We start from the raw sequence: 18,662 nt of genomic DNA, 5'->3' as shown, positions 1-18,662 counted from the left end.
ATAACTGTACTAGAGGCCTACGAGAGTACTACAGAAATCATACTACATTATGTAGTTCAATCTCCTCGTTCAGGCCATATGGAGCTAAGGTCCCCAGAGTAAAAGTCCAAAAAGCCTTTCTTGTACATAGTATCTGATACTTCTTACCACTATCTAAATTGTTCGATATGGCCTCTATTCTGAACACTTTAAGGCTATCTATGCACTTTAATGACCCCACTACCCACCCTTGACCATTCCGAGTACTCCCCATTTATCACTACCCTCTGAACTTGCCCTTGAAGCCAGATTTTAATCCATGTACTCACCCTATGGTCCATGCCAATGGACCTTATTTTGTACAGTAAACGTTTATGGGGAACTGTGTCAAATGCTTTTGCAAAATCCAGATACACCACGTCTACGGGCCTTCCTTTATCTAGATGGCAACTCACCTCCTCATAGAAGGTTAATAGATTGGTTTGGCAAGAACGATTCTTCATGAATCCATGCTGATTACTGCTAATGATACTGTTCTCATTACTAAAATCTAGGGATGAGCTTTCTGTTCGGGTCGAACTTGAGTTCGACTCGAACATTGGCTGTTTGCCGTTCATTGAACACCGAACATTATGGGCTGTTCGTACCAAATTTGATCGGCGCATAACGGCCCATAATGCACTGCGGGAGCGCAGGGCATTGCTGTATGATGATTGGCCAGAGCATGCACCATGACCCGCATGCTTTGGCCAATCACAGTGCCCTCAGCTAAGAGAGCCATAATTGGCCGGAAAGTATTCAGACCCCCTTAAATTTTTCACTCTTTGTTATATTGCAGCCATTTGCTAAAATCATTTGAGTTCATTTTTTTCCTCATTAATGTACAGTCCCTGACAAAAGTTTTGTCGCTTGTGTACAAATTGACCTGAAGTGCCGCTAAAATGTATTTCTAATCAAGATTTTGTTACAAGAAATGGGTCATTTTAATCCCAACAGCTTTTGTAATAATGTTTCAGTGCAAAACGAAACTGACAAAAAGTATTCTAATATTCACAGCTTGGTAAAGCCCATTGAGTCAATTTTTGCTAAGACATAAGTGTTGTCGCCTTGTTATATGAGCTTCACCTGTGACTAATAATGGATCAATTAGGTCTCAGGTGTGTATAAAAAGAACACCAGTACACTAGACCTTCTCAACTGCAACTAGACCTCTGCAAACATGCCTAAGATTCACCCGGAGACTAAAGTGTTGATTATCAAGAGGCTGAAGACCAGATCCACTGCTAATGTGGCAGACACCTTCAATGTGTCTCAGCGTCAAGTTCAGAGGATAAAAAAAATATTTGAAGAGACTGGAGATGTTTTGGACAAAGCCAGGTCAGGCCAACCCCGCAAGACAACTGCTCGAGAGGACCGTTTGTTGGCTCGAAAACCCAAGGCCAGCCCATATTCCACTGCAGCAGAGCTCCACGAGACCTGGTCACCTGAAGTCCCTGTGTCAACTAGAACAGTTTGTCGGATTCTGTCTCGAAATGGCCTCCATGGTCAAATCAGTGCCCATAAGCCAGCACTAAACAAAAGACAATTGAAAAACTGTGTGGCATTTGCCAAGGGCCACAGCCTGCTAAAAGGATAGACTCTGGAAAAGTGGCAGAAGGTGGATTTTTCAGATGAATCTTCTGTTGAATTACACCACAGTCACCGAAATATTGCAGGAGACTAGGGATGAGCTACGTGTTCGAGTCGAACCCATGTTCGACTCGAACATCGGCTGTTCGATCGTTCGCCGAATTGCGAACGTTATGGGCCGTTCGCGCTAAATTCGTGTGGCGCGTCACGGCCCATAATTCACTGCGGCATCGCAGTGCATTGCTGGCTGATGATTGGCCAAGCATGCACTATGACCCGCATGCTTGGCCAATCACAGCGCCGTCAGTAGAGAGAGCTGTAATTGGCCAAAGCCAGGGTGGCTTTGGCCAATTATGGCTCAGGGGATTTAGTACACACCCCACACTATATAAGGCCGCCTGCACGGCGGCCCTGTGTAGTGTGTGTTCCGGTGTGCTGAGAGATAGAGAGAGAGAGAGACAGTGTCATTTGATTTGAGTTAGATAGATTAGGCAGAACAGTCAGTCAGTTAGCTGCACTTACAGTGTATTGTGTATATATATGCATCCCAGGTGTTGCATATATATATATACACTGTATTCAGTTTAGCTAGATCCGTTCCTGTTATCTTCTATCTAGACTATTTACATTTAATGCAGTGCGTCCTGCTCACAGTGTTCAGCTAGATCCGTTCCTGCTATTTACATTTAGTGCAGTGCGTCCTGCTCACAGTGTTCAGCTAGATCCGTTCCTGTTATCTTCTAGACTATTTACATTTAGTGCAGTGCGTCCTGCTCACAGTGTTCAGCTAGATCCGTTCCTGCAATTTACATTTAGTGCAGTGCGTCCTGCTCACAGTGTTCAGCTAGATCCGTTCCTGCTATTTACATTTAGTGCAGTGCGTCCTGCTCACAGTGTTCAGCTAGATCCGTTCCTGCTATTTACATTTAGTGCAGTGCGTCCTGCTCACAGTGTTCAGCTAGATCCGTTCCTGCTATTTACATTTAGTGCAGTGCGTCCTGCTCACAGTGTTCAGCTAGATCCGTTCCTGCTATTTACATTTAGTGCAGTGCGTCCTGCTCACAGTGTTCAGCTAGATCCGTTCCTGCTATTTACATTTAGTGCAGTGCGTCCTGCTCACAGTGTTCAGCTAGATCCGTTCCTGCTATTTACATTTAGTGCAGTGCGTCCTGCTCACAGTGTTCAGCTAGAGCCGTTCCTGCTATTTACATTTAGTGCAGTGCGTCCTGCTCACAGTGTTCAGCTAGATCCGTTCCTGCTATTTACATTTAGTGCAGTGCGTCCTGCTCACAGTGTTCAGCTAGATCCGTTCCTGCTATTTACATTTAGTGCAGTGCGTCCTGCTCACAGTGTTCAGCTAGAGCCGTTCCTGCTATTTACATTTAGTGCAGTGCGTCCTGCTCACAGTGTTCAGCTAGATCCGTTCCTGTTATCTTCTAGACTATTTACATTTAGTGCAGTGCGTCCTGCTCACAGTGTTCAGCTAGATCCGTTCCTGTTATCTTCTAGACTATTTACATTTAGTGCAGTGCGTCCTGCTCACAGTGTTCAGCTAGATCCGTTCCTGTTATCTTCCTACTGACAGGCAGGCTTGTCTGGTTACAGTATATAAAGCTACCTGAAGAAAATTACAGGTGTTCTATTTGATCCTATTAGTACCACGGTCAGGCAGCTAGACTATTTACATTTAGTACAGTGCGTCCTGCTCACAGTGTTCAGCTAGATCCGTTCCTGTTATCTTCCTACTGACAGGCAGGCTTGTCTGGTTACAGTATATAAAGCTACTTGAAGAAAATTACAGGTGTTCTATCCCAACTTAGTGCAGCTACAGGCCATTAGTATGTCTGGAAGGCCAAGAAGGAGAGGCAGACAGTCACAAGCCAATAAGAGAGGGCAAGCAGGCTCTGTGTCTAGTGCTGGTCGTGGAGACGGTGCATCCTCATCAGCACGTGGCCATGGGACACGCTTGGCCTTTTTTTCGGCAGCTGGCCGTGTTGAGCCGCAACATGCGGAAGACTTGGTCGAGTAGATGACCAAGCCGTCCTCATCCTCCTCATCCTCTCTCACCCATGCCCAGGGTGCTTTGTCTGGCAAAGCAGCGGCCTCTTCCCTCAGCTCAATGTCATCAGTGACTCCTTCCCTAGCTCCACCATGTCCTCATGAGGATTCCCTCGAACTGTTTGACCACAGTGTTGGGTACATGCTCCAGGAGGATGCCCAGCGTTTGGAAGGCTCTGATGACGATACTGAGCTCGATGAAGGCAGTAACATGAGCACGGATAGAGGGGGTGCCCAAGAAGGACAGCAATCTGGCAGTCATGCTCCCCCTGCTGCAGCATACTGCCAGGTTTGCTCCAGTGATGAGGAGGGAGGGGATGATGAGGTCACTGACTCAACGTGGGTGCCTGATAGGAGAGAGGAGGAGGAGGAGGAGGAGGAGGAGGAGGCGGCAGCACATCACCAACGAGGCAGGATGCCCTCCAGGGGCCAGCCTAAGGGCAGCACATTGACTGCATCACACCCCAAAGCTCCACATGTGCAGGGCGCTGCAGTCTCTGCGCGTTATTCAAAAAGTTCTTTGGTGTGGGCCTTTTTTGAGACGAGTGCATCAGATCGCACCGCTGCTATTTGCAACATATGTCTCAAGCGTATCTCGCGTGGCCAAAACATCTCCCGCTTGGGTACCACATGCTTGACCAGACATATGTTGACCTGCCATGCAGTTCGTTGGCAAGCGTATCTAAAAGACCCACACCAAAGAACAAAGAGGATCTCTCCTTGCTCCTCATCAGCTGAGATTTCCAACCCCACTAGACCTTCAGTCCTCTCTGAGACCTGCAGTGAGAGGAATGAAGGTGTAGAATTAGGTGTGTCACAGCCAAGTACTTGTGGGCAATCTGCTTTTGGTACACCGACGTCAGATTGTACCAGGCAAATTTCCCTGCCCCAGCTGCTGCACCGCCGAAAGAAGTTTGCTCCCAGCCATCCACATGCCCAGCGGTTGAATGCTAGCTTGGCAAAATTGCTAGCACTTCAACTGCTGCCTTTTCAGTTGGTAGACTCTGCCCCCTTCCGTGAGTTTGTGGAATGTGCGGTTCCTCAGTGGCAGGTACCCAAACGCCACTTTTTCTCACGGAAGGCGATTCCGGCTCTCTACCAGCATGTGGAAGGCAATGTCCATGCCTCGCTGGACAGGGCGGTCAGCGGTAAGGTGCATATTACCGCTAACTCATGGTCCAGCAGGCATGGACAGGGACGTTACCTAAGTTTCACGGCGCATTGGGTGACTCTGCTGGCAGCTTGGAAGGATGCAGGAGAAGGTGCAGTAGTGTTGGAGGTTGTTCCGCCACCACGCCTCCAAAATGCTGATTGTGACACACCTCTCTCCTCCACCCCCTCCTCTTCTTCTTCCTCCATGGCCTCTTCCTCGGAACCAGCGGTGCTCCGTAGGCGTTCAAGGGGCTACGCAAGTACGCAGGCCAAAAGATGCCATGCGGTGCTTGAGCTGGTGTGCTTGGGGGACAGGAGCCACACTGGGGCAGAGGTTCTGTCAGCTCTGCAAGGGCAGGTTCAGAGGTGGTTGACGCCACGCCAACTTAAGGCAGGAATGGTGGTTTGCGACAATGGCACCAACCTCCTCTCTGCCCTCCGACAGGGACAAATGACCCATGTGCCCTGTTTGGCTCACGTCCTTAACTTGGTGGTGCAGCGGTTCTTGGGCAGGTACCCGGGCTTACAGGATGTCCTGAGGCAGGCCAGGAAAGTCTGTGTGCATTTCCGCCGGTCATATAATGCCAGTGCTCGGCTGACGGACCTCCAAAAGGAGTTTAACCTGCCCAAGAACCGCCTAATCTGTGACATGCCCACCAGGTGGAACTCAACGTTGGCCATGCTGCAGCGGCTGCACACGCAGCAGAGGGCCATCAATGAGTACCTGTGCGACTATGGCACCAGGACAGGGTCAGGGGAGCTTGGTTTTTTTTCCCCACGCCAGTGGGCCATGATCAGGGATGCATGCACTGTCCTGTCACCATTCGAGGAGGCCACGAGGATGGTGAGCAGTGACAGTGCATGCATCAGTGACACTGTCCCCCTTGTCCACCTGTTGGAGCACACGCTGCGTGGAATAATGGACAGGGCACTTGAGGCAGAACAGAGGCAGGAAGAGGAGGACTTCCTTAGCTCTCAAGGCCCCCTTTATCCAGACAGTGTTCCTGCGTGCCCGCCGATCACACAGGAAGAGGACGAGGAGGAAGAGGAGGAGGAGGAAGATTGTGTCAGTATGGAGGTGGAGCCTGGCACTCAGCATCAGCAGCAGTCTTTAAGGGATCAGTCCCAAGAAACACATGGAATTGTACGTGGCTGGGAGGAGGTGGCTGCGGACCATGTCGTTCTTAGTGACCCAGAGGACTCCGGACCGAATGCCTCAGCAAACCTACGCTGCATGGCCTCCCTGATCCTGCAAAGCCTGCGTAAGGATCCTCGTATTCGTGGTATCAAGGAGAAGGACCAATACTGGCTGGCAACCCTCCTTGATCCACGTTACAAGGGTAAGGTTGCGGACCTTATCTTGCCATCGCAGAGGGAGCAGAGGATGAAACATCTTCGGGAGGCCTTGCAGAAAGGTCTGTGCAACGCGTTCCCAGAGACTGGGAGGTTACAAACTCCTGTTTCTGGACAACGTGTTGCTGAGGCTTCGGTCAGTCAAAGAAGGAGCGGTGGAGAAGGTGGCCGTCTGACCGATGCGTTCAGACAATTTTTTGGTCCGCAGCCCCAAGGTATGATCGGTTCCAGCAACCATCGCCAGCGTCTGTTTTACATGGTGCAGGAATACCTAGGGGCAAGATCAGACTTGGACACCTTTCCCACCGAAAATCCTCTGGGTTACTGGGTCTTGAGGATGGATCACTGGCCAGAGCTTGCACAGTATGCAATTGAGCTACTGGCCTGTCCTGCATCCAGCGTTCTTTCGGAACGCACATTCAGTGCTGCTGGAGGCGTGGTAACCGATCACAGGGTGCGTCTGTCCACCGACTCGGTCGATCGGCTGACCTTCATAAAAATGAATGAGTCTTGGATCACCACCAGCTACCAAGCACCTGATGCTGATGTAACCGAATAATTTTTTTTGAAATCTCAGATCCCTTCAAAGACTGCCTATGCTGATGCTGAGTGACTATCCCTGAGTAATTATCCTCTTCCTCCTCAATCATCACGCTGATAGCTTGTAAGAACATTTTTGGTTCTGGGCGCCACCACCAGTGCCTAAGGCACAATTTTTCAGCCCCTGTTTAACAGGGGCGTGTAATTACAATTTTTGATGTAATACTTTGCAGCAGGGCTCGTTCCTGCATTCCAACTAGAGTGTCTGTGAGGGGTTGCAGTGTTGTGGCACCAGCACCAGTGCCTAGGGCCCAATTTTTCTGCCCCTGTCTAACAGGGGCGTGTAATTACAATTTTTGATGCAATACTTTGCAGCAGGGCTCGTTCCTGCGTTCCAACTAGAGTGTCTGTGAGGGGTTGCAGTGTTGTGGCACCGGCACCAGTGCCTAAGGCCCAATTTTTCTGCCCCTGTCTAACAGGGGCGTGTAATTACAATTTTTGATGCAATACTTTGCAGCAGGGCTCGTTCCTGCGTTCCAACTAGAGTGTCTGTGAGGGGTTGCAGTGTTGTGGCACCAGCACCAGTGCCTAAGGCCCAATTTTTCTGCCCCTGTCTAACAGGGGCGTGTAATTACAATTTTTGATGCAATACTTTGCAGCAGGGCTCGTTCCTGCGTTCCAACTAGAGTGTCTGTGAGGGGTTGCAGTGTTGTGGCACCAGCACCAGTGCCTAAGGCCCAATTTTTCTGCCCCTGTCTAACAGGGGCGTGTAATTACAATTTTTGATGCAATACTTTGCAGCAGGGCTCGTTCCTGCGTTCCAACTAGAGTGTCTGTGAGGGGTTGCAGTGTTGTGGCACCAGCACCAGTGCCTAAGGCCCAATTTTTCTGCCCCTGTCTAACAGGGGCGTGTAATTACAATTTTTGAAGCAATACTTTGCAGCAGGGCTCGTTCCTGCGTTCCAACTAGAGTGTCTGTGAGGGGTTGCAGTGTTGTGGCACCAGCACCAGTGCCTAAGGCCTAATTTTTCAGCTCCTGTTCAACAGGGGCATGTAATTACAATTCTTGATCTAATATTTCACAGCAGGGCCCTGTGAGGGCTTACAGTGTTGTGGCCACAGCAACACCTAAGGCCCAAATTTCTGCTGAGTATATAGGGCAGGACCCTACTTTCAAACATCTAACTTACAAACGACTCCTACTTGCAAACGGAAGGAGACAACAGGAAGTGAGATGAAATCTACCCCTAGGAAGGGAAATTCTCTCCTGTAAGAGTTAATATGGGAAAACAATTTCTCCTTTCCACTGATGCTTTCCAATCCTTGTTCCACAAAAAAACCCAAATTTTCAAAAAACATTTTTCATTGGGACAAAAAAGTGAGGTGAAATCTTCTGAAGAGGAGGAAAGACAGCAAAACAAATGTCACAGGGGTGATAACCCTTCCCTACGTTTTCCAAAAAGCTTAGAAAAGATTTTTTGGCTGGAGCTAAACACGTTAAAAATGTTCAAAATTACAAACAGATTCTACTTAACAACAAACCTACAGTCCCTGTCTTGTTTGCACCGCCTGTATACTGCTGTTCAGAGTATATAGGGCCTGGTGGCCCCACACCTTTCCTTATTTTAATTTGGGTGCGGGGTTCCCCTTAATATCCATACAAGACCCAAAGGGCCTGGTAATGGACTGGGGGGTACCCATGCCGTTTGTCTCACTGATTTTCATCCATATTGCCATGACCCGACATGACATTAAACCCGCAAGCAGTTTTAAATGAGATTTTTTCCTTTAAAAATGACATTTGGTGCAGGGACTGTTCTAAACATGGGAAACACGCGTCACTTTACAGGCATACTATAGACACCCCCCAGGTACGATATTTAAAGGAATATTTCACTTTTTTTTTTTTACTTTAAGCATCATTAAAATCACTGCTCCCGAAAAAACGGCCGTTTTTAAAAGTTTTTTTTGCATTGATACATGTCCCCTGGGGTAGGACCCGGGTCCCCAAACCCTTTTTAGGACAATACCATGCAAATTAGCCTTTAAAATGAGCACTTTTGATTTCGAACGTTCGAGTCCCATAGACGTCAATGGGGTTCTAACGTTCGTGCGAACTTTCGGTCCGTTCGCGGGTTCTGGTGCGAACCGAACCGGGGGGTGTTCGGCTCATCCCTACAGGAGACCTACTGGAACCAGCATGGAGCCGAGATTTACCCAGAAAACAGTGAAGTTTGGTGGAGGCAAAATCATGGTCTGGGGTTACATCCAGTATGGGTGTGTGCGAGGGATCTGCAGGGTGGAAGGCAACATCAATAGTCTAAAATACCAAGAAATCTTAGCTACCTCTTATATTCTCAACCATAAAAAAGGCCAAATTTTGCAGCAGGATGGTGCTCCATTGCATACTTCTAACTCCACATCAAAGTTCCTTAAGGCAAAGAAAATCAAGATGCTCCAGGACTGGCCAGCCCAGTCACCAAACATGAACATCATTGAGCATATGTGGTGTAGGATGAAAGATGAAGCATGGAAGATGAAACCAAAGAATATTGATGAACTCTGGGAGGTATGCAAGACTGTTTTCTTTGCTATTCCTGATGATTTCATCAATAAATTGTATGAATCCTTGCCAAACCGCATGGATGCTGTCCTTCAAGCTCATGGAAGTCATACAAGATATTAAATTTGGATCTCACAGCACCACTACTTAATTTGCTGACATATTTTTGGATTTTCAGTAAAGTTGTTCAATTTCTGTATAGGCGACAAAACTTTTGTCTTGCCAAAATTTTACCTGTCTGTCTTGATTAAATGATAAATCTTTTTTCAGTGAAACTAATTTATTTCAGTGCATTAAACATCATTTGGGAGGGCTTTAGCTTTTCATATGAGCTATTTCTAACACCAATTGATTAATTAAAAGTCAGGTTAATAGCAGGAGTTTCTACAAAATAGAGAAGCGACAAGACTTTTGTCAGGGACTGTATACACAGCACCCCATATTGACAGAAAAACACAGAATTGTTGACATTTTTGCAGATTTATTAAAAAAGAAAAACTGAAATATCACCTGGTATTGTATTCAGACCCTTTGCTGTGACACTCATATATTTAAATCAGGTGCTGTCCCTTTCTTCTGATCATCCTTGAGATGGTTTTACACCTTCATTTGAGTACAGCTGTGGTTGATTATACTGATTGGACTTGATTAGGAAAGCCACACACCTGTCTATATAAGACCTTACAGCTCACAGTGCATGTCAGAGCAAATGAGAATCATGAGGACAAAGGAACTGCGTGAAGAGCTCAGAGACAGAATTGTGGCAAGGCACAGATCTGGCCAAGGTTACAAAAAAATTCTGCTGCACTTAAGGTTCCTAAGAGCACAGTGGCCTCCAAAATCCTTAAATGGAAGATGTTTGGGATGACCAGAACCCTTCCTAGAGCTGGCCATCCCGCCAAACTGAGCTATTGGGGGAGTAGAGCCTTGGTGAGAGAGGTAAAGAAGAACCCAAAGATCACTGTGGCTGATCTCCAGAGATGCAGTTGGGAGATGGGAGAAAATTGTAGAAAGTCAACCATCACTGCAGCCCTCCACCAGTCAGGGCTTTATGGCAGAGTGGCCCAATGGAAGCCTCTCCTCAGTGCAAGGCACATGAAAGCCTGCATGGAGTTTGCTAAAAGAAAACACCTGAAGGACTCCAAGATGGTGAGAAATAAGATTCTCTGGTCTGATGAGACCAAGATAGAACTTTTTGGCCTTAATTCTAAGCGGTATGTGTGGAGAAAACCAGGCACTGCTCATCACCTATCCAATACAGTCCCAACAGTGAAGCATGGTGGTGGCAGCATCATGCTGTGGGGGTGCTTTTCAGCTGCAGAGACAGGACGACTAGTTGCAATTGAGGGAAAGATGAATGCAGCCAAGTACAGGGATATCCTGGACAAAAACCTTCTCCAGAGTGCTCAGGATCTCTGGCTGGGCTGAAGGTTTACCTTCCAACAAGACAATGACCCTAAGCACACAGCTAAGATAATGAAGGAGTGGCTTCACAACAACTCAGTAACTGTTCTTGAATGGCCCAGCCAGAGCCCTGACTTAAACCCAATTGAGCATCTCTGGAGAGACCTAAAAATGGCTGTCCACCAACGTTTACCATTCAATCTGACAAAACTGGAGAGGATCTGCAAGGAGGAATGGCAGAGGATCCCCAAATCCAGGTGTGAAAAACTTGTTGCATCTTTCCCAAAAAGACTCATGGCTGTATTAGATCAAAGGGGTGCTTCTACTAAATACTGAGCAAAGGGTCTGAATACTTAGGAGCATGTGATAGTTCAGTTTTTCTTTTTTAATAAATCTGCAAAAATGTCAACAATTCTGTGTTTTTCTGTCAATATGGGGTGCTGTGTGTACATTAATGAGAAAAAAAATGAACTTAAATGATTTAGCAAATGGCTGCAATATAACAAAGAGTGAAAAATTTAAGGGGGATCTGAATACTTTCTGTCCTCACTTTATATATACAGATAGGGGGTCATTTACTATAGAGCTGCAGCGCTAATTAGCGCTACTTACCACAAATTAGCGCTAACTTGTACTGCCAAGTTTAAGTATGGATTCACAAGTGTCAGATGGTTCAAGTGGAGCAACATCACCATTGGGCTTGGTAGGATCCTCTTGGAAAAGGTACAGGGAACAGAAGTGGAAAACAGCTTCCTGATGGAGGGGTTTAGTGTGTTCTGCAGGATTTTTTTGATCCTTCTCATGGCTTTGTCTATATGTAGTGTGAATGTGCGTTCGATTGGATCTGTCTATCATCGTGCAGCTGTTTTGTCTTAGTTGGCTAAGATTGAGTGTGATGTCTTGTGTTTGCAAGAGTGTGGTTTGTGGTATGCTCCAGGCCATGGGGACTGGTCTGCAGGACCAGCGATTTGGTCTTGTGCTGCGGAAAATAGAAGTGAAGGGTTGGGGGTGCTCTTTAAAAACCCAGAAATTAAACTTGAATCATGGGAGGAAGTGGTGATAGGAAGAGTTCTGAGTGTAATGTTTACCTACCTCGAAGAATCCTTTAAGTTGGTATGTGTTTATGCACCAGTGCGAAAAAATGCCAGGATGGATTTGTTGGAAATTTTGAGGCTCCACCTTGTGGGGAGATTAAAGACCATTGTTGCTGGAGACTTTAATCTTATTAGGACTGCTGAAGATAGAGTAGGCCAAGGTGAAAGCCAGACCGATGTCACCAGTACAGCTTTTAATGCAATTTTTCAGGATTTTTGTTTGCAGGATGGAGCGGTTTGCTACTATGGAAATGGTAAAGCCCCAGCAACCTATTTTTCAGATAAGGGAAGTGTGAAATCCCAAATTAACTTTATTTTAGGTTCCAGGGCACTGAAGGTCGCAGAGTGGAAGCAATGGGAGGTGTCTTTCTCCGACCACCAGGTTTTGGTGGGAAAGTTTATTTTTGATCAAGATGTCAAGACTGGGAGAGGAATCTGGAAATTAAATAATCTGTTATTGGAAGACCAAGGGATTTTTGATAAGTTTGCTCTGCAATATAAAGTGTGGTTGGGAAGCAAGGGAGATTTTGAATCCTTTTTCGAGTGGTGGGACTGACTGAAGGAGTGAATCAAGCTCTTCTTTCTTCAAGTAGGTGTAAAGAAGGCAAGGAAAGAGAAACAAGAAGGGAGGGCTCTCCAGCATAGGTTGAGAATCCTGCTTAAATTAAGGCAGGGAGGCTGGGAGTTAGAAGAGGAGATTGGAAAGCTTCAGGAGGAGATAAAGAAAGCTTGGGTGATGAGAGGGAAGAAGCTAATCTTCCAAGCTAAAGTGAAGGACATGGAGGAAGGGGAGACATGTTCGCGGTTCTTCTTCAAGAAACTCTTGAGGGGACGCAATGTGATGAAATCAGTGATGGTGCAGGGACAGGAAGTGAATGGTGAGAAGGTGATGGAGGCGGTGAGTGAGTTTTATACGGATTTGTTTGCAGGCGGACATGGAGTAAGTGCTGAGGAGATGCGAGAGTATTGCAAGAAAGTGAATGCAAGATTGTCTGTGGAGGATAGGTTTGGTATGTGTGTGGTTGTGTCTGAGGAGGAAGTGAGGCGAGTGATAGATGGGATGAACCGGAATAAGACACCTGGGAAGGATGGGTTGACTGTTGAGTTCTTTTGTAAAGCGTGGGAGGTGATGAAGAATGAGGTGTGTGAGTTGGTGAGGCTGGTGTTTGAAGTGGGGGAGATGGGGGTGATTACCCTCATCTATAAAAAGGGCGACAAGAGAGACATTCGGAATTGGCGGCCAATTACACTGTTGAACGTTGACTACAAGATTGTGGCAAGATTGATTGCCGATCGAGTCAAGCTTGTGATTGGCGAAGTGATTGGGGAGCAGCAGGTGTGTGCGGTTCCTGGTCGACGAATTTCCGACAATCTATCGTTACTGAGGGATGTCGTATACTACGCGCAATCTAACAACTTGCCGTGCCTTCTAGAGTCGATTGACCTTGAAAAGGCATACGACAAAGTCTCCTATCAGTTTCTGTTTCAGATTCTGGAGGTCCTAGGGTTTCCAGACCAGCTAATGAAGGTTATCAGAGGACTATAAAAAGATGTCTCAAGTCAGGTTTTGGTCAACGGTACCCTAGGGGGGAGTATCCCTGTGATGTCTGGTGTTAGGCAGGGGTGCCCCCTATCGCCTTTGATGTTCATCTGCGTGATGGAGCCATTACTGAGTGCAGTGAAGGACAAGGCATTCAAGGGCATGTTTGTGCCTGGCAGTGGTGGAAGGAGTGTGACAGTGTTGGGGATCATCATGGATGATATTGTGTTGGTGGCTGGTGGAATGGCTGATGTGCGGCGTGGAAGATTTCAGGTGAGTCTGTTCTGCAGTGTGTCTGGGATGAGTGTGAATTGGAGTAAGTGTCAGGTGTGTAGTGTGGGCCGTGAAGGTGGAGGTGAATGAGGGACGCAGTCAGAAGGTGGAGAGGATGCAGGTGCTGGGTGTGTGTTTTGACAGGGAGTTGAGGGGAAGTCGCAGTTTTCAGAAGGTGACTGAGCGAGTGGAGGAAAATTTGTCTATGTGGCGGATGCGTGAATTGTCCTGCACCGGGAAAGTTCTGATCATCAAGTCAGTGATCCTTCCGAATATGTTGTATGTCTCTGTTATATTCCCGCCTCCTGATTATTGGGTGAGGAAGATGACAAGGCTACTGTTCTTGTTCTTTTGGGGAGGGAGGATGGAGAAGTGTGCAAGGGAGAAGATTACTAAACCAAGGGCCAAAGGTGGCTTCGGACTTCCAAAGATCGAGGACTTTTTGATGCTGCATTACTGGGTGACGTTGATAAGGACCCTAAGAGGTAACGGAATCAGGAAGGAGATGATGCAGTACCTTGGAGGAAGATTATTTACAAGATGGGGACTCTACAGGCGGGCCCTGGAAAAGCCACAGGCATGGGTCGTTCCTCAGTATTTTTTGGTCCTAACCAAGATCTGGGAAGGATGGAGGTTGGGGGGTCTGGGGAGGGAGGTTGGTGATAAAAATAAACTTAAAGCTTTGATTGCTGGGGAGATTTTCCTAATGGGATACAGTACTTAAGAGAAAAGGAAAGTGTGCAAATCTGGAAGAGTATGAGCACAAGAGGAGTGACTAACCACCAAAGGGACATATCCTGGATGACCTTTATGGGGTGTCTGACGACCATGAGTTTTCTGAAAAGTAGGGATTTGGTAAGATCGGAGTTGTGTCCAAGGGAGGGCTGTGGGGGAGTGGAGGACGTGTTCCACTTGTTTTGGAACTGTGTCTTCTCTAAAGAAGTGCTGGGAAAGTTGAAGAGCTTCCTGAGGGAGGTGGTGGGGTGGTTTTTGTAAGGGAGGAAATGGTGGTTCTGGGCTTGTGGAGATTGGAGAAAAATGCAGCCAGGAAGGCGTGGTGCTTTTCTGCTGTCTATAAGGAAGTAATGTGGGATGTTCTGAATATATGGGTAGGAAGGAAGAGGTCAATTTCTGTAGAAGATGCGGTGAGGATATTTTTGGCTGGGATGTATATTGTTTATCTTTTTGATGTGAAAGGGATGGGGGAGGAAGAAGCTGGTAGATATTGGAAGAGGGATAAGTGGAATGTCTTTTGATATATTTGCATGATTATTAAGATGTGCTCTGTATTATTAATTTGTTTTGTCATATGATGTGAAGGACACAGTCACTAAGTACTGACAGTATATGTGTGTTGTTGTCCATTTACTGAATTGACAAAAAAAAATTGTGGGGGAAAAGGAATGATATTGGGAGATTTGATAAAATTCTTGTGCATTCTTTCAATCAAAAGTGGGTTTATGTGGCCATGCTGTCAATGTTGTGCGTGTATTGTTCCTGTCTGATCATGCAAACATCGTTTGGAAGCATCTGCTGGGCTACTCTTTTTGATCTTGTTGTTTAATCGTGTACACCGAAATGCAGCTTCCAGCAGAACATGGTCACCAATGTATGTATGTGTGGATTGTGGGCTGGTGGTGGGTGTTTTGAATAAGTCTTTTGTAATATTATGTTGGAATGCTTTGTAATGCCGCGTACACATGACTGAACTTTACGGCATACTTGGTTCGGTGGACCGGTAGTCCGTCCGACAATTCGATCATGTGTGGGCTCCAGCGGACTTCTTTTCCCCAAAAGTTTGATGGACCTAGAAATGAAACATGTTTCAGATCTTTTCGATGGACTTGACTCCTCTGTATGCAAGTCCGACGGACAAAAACCGACGCTAGGGCAGCTATTGGCTACTGGCTATCAACTTCCTTATTTTAGTACGGTCGTACGTCATCACGTACGAATCCGTCGGACTTTGGTTGATCGTGTTTAGGCAAGTCCATTCATTCGGAAAGTCCATCGTAAAGTCTGTTGTAAAGTCCGCAGGACAAAGTCTGCCGTAAAGTCCGCTCATGTGTACGCGGCATTAGAATAACTGTTAAGTATGTTTCTATAATCTTGCAGATAAAAATGTGATGTGTTGCCCGTTATACACTGAAATTAAAGCTGTGTCCACTGTAAGGTTTTGTCAAATTTTAGATTGTAAGCTCCTATGAGCAGGGCCCTTAAAATCCCATTGCTAAATGTAGCACCATATATCCTGTCCAAATTTTTTTGAAGCTAGTAAATGAATGTAAATTTTTTTTGTTTTTTTCTGCTGGTAAAATAAAAGTACATTATTGAGCTTTGTTGTGGTGGTTTTTCTTTCTTCTACTTTTCTTTCTCTTTAGTTTTTGTGGGTGGTGGTTTTGGGAAAGTGCAATATCTCTTATATTTTATTTCAATATGTATTTGTGCACCACAAAACTAATCTCTTTGCCCTGGTTTACATTGATGCTACTTTGAAATCGCGCTACTTCACTTGAAGTAGCACAATTTCAAAGTAGCAAGGTCAGCGTGATTTCAGGTGCGACTTGATAGACATCCGTGTGGCTTCATGCACAAATGTTTATTGAAGTCGCACCTGAAATCGGCAAAAGTAGTGCAGGAACTACTTTAGCAAATTTGTGCGGCGCCACAAAAAAAATGTTGCATTGATTGGAACAGTACCATTGCTGCCAATAGTCATGCGATTTGATCTTTCAAATCGCATGAAAAATCGCTCCAATGTAAACCTAGGCTTCTGAACACCTGCAAGTTAATGATAAAGGTGGAATCTTTATATATAACAGCTGTGGAGAATTGCAGGTAATGAATTCAGATGGTGGATAGGCAGTGTTGTATGTGTCGGCTTTAGTTCACATTGGTGCGATTTGACATGTCAAAGCGGTGACAATTGCACTGTTTTAATTGGTGTGACTTTGGGGTGCAATTTGTATTGATATCAGTGCAGAAACCTGCACAGATGTCTCTGAAATTCCCCCCCGCAGTCGGGACTGACATGCGGGAATGAAAGTGTATGATTTCAGCTGAACGATTTCCTCCCTCTGTCAGTGTGACCCAGGACTCAAACTGGGCCTTTTGTTTTTGTCATTCACCAACTGCTAACCCAGGGGCACCATTTCTTATCAAACGCCTTTAAATATCATAAGTAGAAATACAAATTTGCATATCTGCAAATAAACAAAAATAAAAACATTCTAATAGTGGTTGCGATCAAATATTCGCAGCAGCGATCAAAAGAGTGTGGTTTCGCCTTCTGACCCAGAAATAAGTCATTGTAATCACCCGAAAGTCCCTATGCTGGTCAAGATCTCCATCTAGGTGGACATGGCGAGGTCCTTTTTAGCAAAGAGGAGGTGCTGCTCATTTTCCTGATAAGGATATGATATGTACTTGTGCTTAATCAATGCGGGGGTGGATGTGGTAGTTAGATTTGGTGCGGGTGGGTTTCATTGATTTGTTTGGCATCCCCACACATTTGCTTCTGGCCCATGTGAACACATCACTTCCTGCTAGGGATGAGCCGAACACCCCCCGGTTCGGTTCGCACCAGAACCTGCGAACGGACCGAAAGTTCGCACGAACGTTAGAACCCCATTGACGTCTATGGGACTGGAACGTTCGAAATCAAAAGTGCTAATTTTAAAGGCTAATTTGCATGGTATTGTCCTAAAAAGGGTTTGGGGACCCGGGTCCTACCCCAGGGGACATGTATCAATGCAAAAAAAACTTTTAAAAACGGCCGTTTTTTCGGGAGCAGTGATTTTAATGATGCTTAAAGTAAAAAAAAAAAAAGTGAAATATTCCTTTAAATATCGTACCTGAGGGGTGTCTATAGTATGCCTGTAAAGTGACGCGTGTTTCCCGTGTTTAGAACAGTGCCTGCACCAAATGTCATTTTTAAAGGAAAAAATCTCATTTAAAACTGCTTGCGGGTTTAATGTAATGTCGGGTCCTGGCAATATGGATGAAAATCAGTGAGACAAACGGCATGGGTACCCCCCAGTCCATTACCAGGCCCTTTGGGTCTTGTATGGATATTAAGGGGAACCCCGCACCCAAATTAAAATAAGGAAAGGTGTGGGGCCACCAGGCCCTATATACTCTGAACAGCAGTATACAGGCTGTAGGTTTGTTGTTAAGTAGAATCTCTTTGTAATTTTGAACGGGTACATTTTTAACGTGTTTAGCTCCAGCCAAAAAATCTTTTTAAGCTTTTTGGAAAACATAGGGAAGGGATATCACCCCTGTGACATTTGTTTTGCTGTCTTTCCTCCTCTTCAGAAGATTTCACCTCACTTTTTGTCCCAATGGATTGGAAAGCATCAGTGGAAAGGAGAAATGTTTTTCCCATATTAACTCTTACAGGAGAGAATTTCCCTTCCTAGGGGTAGATTTATTCTCACTTCCTGTTGTCTCCTTCCGTTTGCAAGTAGGAGTCGTTTGTAAGTTAGTTGTTTGAAAGTAGGGTCCTGCCCTATATACTCAGCAGAAATTTGGGCCTTAGGTGTTGCTGTGGCCACAACACTGTAAGCCCTCACAGGGCTCTGCTGTGAAATATTAGATCAAGAATTGTAATTACATGCCCCTGTTGAACAGGAGCTGAAAAATTAGGCCTTAGGCACTGGTGCTGGTGCCACAACACTGCAACCCCTCACAGACACTCTAGTTGGAATGCAGGAACGAGCCCTGCTGCAAAGTATTGCATCAAAAATTGTAATTACACGCCCCTGTTAAACAAGGGCTGAAAAATTGGGCCTTAGGCACTGGTGCTGGTGCCACAACACTGCAACCCCTCACAGACACTCTAGTTGGAATGCAGGAACGAGCCCTGCTGCAAAGTATTGCATCAAAAATTGTAATTACATGCCCCTGTTAAACAAGGGCTGAAAAATTGGGCCTTAGGCACTGGTGCTGGTGCCACAACACTGCAACCCCTCACAGACACTCTAGTTGGAATGCAGGAACGAGCCCTGCTGCAAAGTATTACATCAAAAATCGTAATTACATGCCCCTGTTAAACAGGGGCTGAAAAATTGTGCCT

Source organism: Aquarana catesbeiana, linkage group LG05 (genome assembly GCF_042186555.1).
Source record: "Aquarana catesbeiana isolate 2022-GZ linkage group LG05, ASM4218655v1, whole genome shotgun sequence".
NCBI lineage: Eukaryota > Metazoa > Chordata > Amphibia > Anura > Ranidae > Aquarana > Aquarana catesbeiana.
The sequence above is the reverse complement of the archived record's forward strand: the minus strand, read 5'-3'. Positions refer to the sequence as shown.